Genomic DNA, 2772 nt, shown 5'->3' on the forward strand with positions numbered 1-2772 from the left:
CCGCGGTGGTCTAGTGGCCAAGGTACTCGGCTGCTGACCCGCCGGTCGCGCGTTCAAATCCCGGCTGGGGCGGCTGCATTTCCTATGGAGACCTAAGTGTCGTAGGCCCGTGTGCTCAGATTTGGGTGCACGTTAAAGAACCCCAGGTGGTAAAAATCTCCGGAACCCTCCACTACGGCGTCTCTCATAATCATATGGTTGTTTTGGGACGTTAAACCCCCGCAAATCAATCAATCAATTCATTCGTAAAGAGGAACTTGTTATGGAAGGCTTGGTGCCATGAGGTTGTATATGAGGGATAGTTAGTCTGCTGTGGGCTCATGTAATAATAGCGCGTGCTGCGTGCCGCCAGTAGGCAAAAAAAAAGGTGTCCCACACTCGCCATAATGTTAGCAGGCAGCGCTGACTGACTCTACCATGATGAAATGCACATATATACCGTACAATGTAAAAGGGGGATAGCCGCCATGGTAGCTCAGTTGATAGAGCATCGGGCATGTTATTCGAAGTTCGCAGGCTCGGTCCCTGTCCAGGGCAGGTCATCTTTTTTCCTTCTACTTTTCTTTCTTCACAATTACAACACCTCTATTCTTCTTGAAGAATTTCTGGTGTAAAAAAGGTACCTTATAATCTGAAGAGGCAAACAGAATGTGCCAGTGTACGAGTTAGCTCTTGTAGTGGTTACAAGTGGGATATGTTTTGAAGAATAAATCATTCTGCCACTTGCCTAAAGAATGCATACAGGACGTGGTGCTGGATGCACTTTGTTATTTTTGAATCGAGCTATCTTGTATTCTATTTTTATACATTACATGGGCTACACATGACGGTATCACAAAATTTGATGCCACAAAGAATATGCAGTGAGCAATTTTATAAATGCGAAATTGCATAAGGATAAGGGGAAAACTGCACCCTCAATGAGAATGTACAGGGAGCAAAGGGTGCAGGAGTCATTCCTTCTGCCCGTCCTTTTCAAGTGCGAGCTGTTTTCACCTCGTTTTGACCAACTAACTAGATTGAGATGTGTTGTTATAGTGCAAAAGGATGCTACACGGCAAACTAGGTTTGTCTCAAACTCTGTGTGTGTCTTTCAACCTATATTGTGCCCGGTTCAAGAGTTCATGCAGACCAGACCATGTAAAACCGGACACTCATTTAACATAATAACATGGCTTAAAGCATGAAGCAGTTAATGGGACCGAATATCAATTTTTATGGTAGCTGTTTTTTTTTCCTGCAGTAGAAAGCTAACTGGTCTAAGTGTATGATCATGCCGTGAAAGAAGAGAATTTTCGGGACTTGTTTCTTTTTGTGTGACATAGCTTTCATGATTACATTTAATGGTAGCACAGAAAGTGCTGGAAACATTTTAAGAATTTTCGGGTCTCTGACTGCTAAGAAGTGTTACACAACACAGGCTGCAAACAGTGGGAGGTCAGCATAAGAGCTTTATATGTTTGTGCATTGCAGTTTGCTGCGAAAGCATGCATTTCACGTGCGTGTGAAATGCACATAATTCGCACTGTTTGCCACGATGGCAGTGCTGCTTTTTGAGGGTTGACTCCTCTGCATAGGCAGCACAGAATAATGTTGACACAGGTAATATGGATATATGCTGTAACTTTGGCCAGTAATCTTTTTGCATGTTAAAGCATCAAACTATTTACAGTGAAAATACAGGCTGCATGACATACTGATTTTCAGGATTTCTAAGTGGAATTTTAAAAGGAAACGCCACTCAACTTTTAAAAAAGAATGCAGTCCAATTCACGAATTATGATTTCCACCTCCAATCACACATTCTGGCGACTTGTCAGTCTCTATATTGAAGAAATCCTAATCAAAATTTTCAGCTGAATGGGTTAGTAATGATGTTGAATTTTGCGCATTGCTCATGAGTAGAATGATAGATTCGTGCCATACCCTTCAGTACTGCCTGAAATCGATCAGGCAATCTTTGCATATTTTTAGTATCGTTGCACGATCAGTGTCAGCTTAAGCTATGCCATGAAAGCTGCCCACAGCGTCCAGCTAATGTTATTTCCGTGTGCAACTGTAGTTGTGACTGTGCTGAATGACATTTCTTTATATACACTACATAACAAACTTGCTCCTTTAGAGTCAAGTGCATCTTCGGATCGATTGTAAATGTTTGCATATGCGAGGCCTTAAGTTTTATGAGAAATTCCTCAGTATGCCACGAGTAAATGTGTGTTCTGCAAAAATTTGTATATCATTATATACAACTCTTAAAGCCTCGTCTACAACTTTGTGCAGGTTGGCCTTGAGCAGAAAACAAGGAGCGGCAGCAGCCCCCAGAAAAGAGCAAGCACCCTCCAAGCTCCCGAAGCTCTCTTCAACAGGAACAGGATGGTCACTGTGTGGCATTGAAAACCATTGCAAGGAGTGCCTTATCGGTACACTGTGCTGCTCTTTCATCGCAGAAGACGAAGTTGACCACTCCAGAGGAACTTCACGCTGTGTATTGTGAGTGCTTCAGTGGTTTTGGTCTTGTCCAGCCAGCAGCCAAGAAATCATGTGTCAGATTCAGTTGACATGGCCAGAGGGTGTCGGGCAGGCGTGTTTGGACATTTGTCTAGCCAAGTAGTGCCGATTTTCGCACGGGTCCTTTTGAAGTTACTGCCACAAATGACAGAAGCTTCGTCACCTCTGTAAATGTACAGATATGTCGGGGAAGATTAGCTGCGTTAGTTTTTTCTATAACTTATAGCTGCCAACATTCTTCATTGTACAGGAGTTTTGTTCCTC

Source organism: Rhipicephalus microplus, chromosome 2 (genome assembly GCF_043290135.1).
Source record: "Rhipicephalus microplus isolate Deutch F79 chromosome 2, USDA_Rmic, whole genome shotgun sequence".
In the NCBI taxonomy this organism is placed as follows: domain Eukaryota; kingdom Metazoa; phylum Arthropoda; class Arachnida; order Ixodida; family Ixodidae; genus Rhipicephalus; species Rhipicephalus microplus.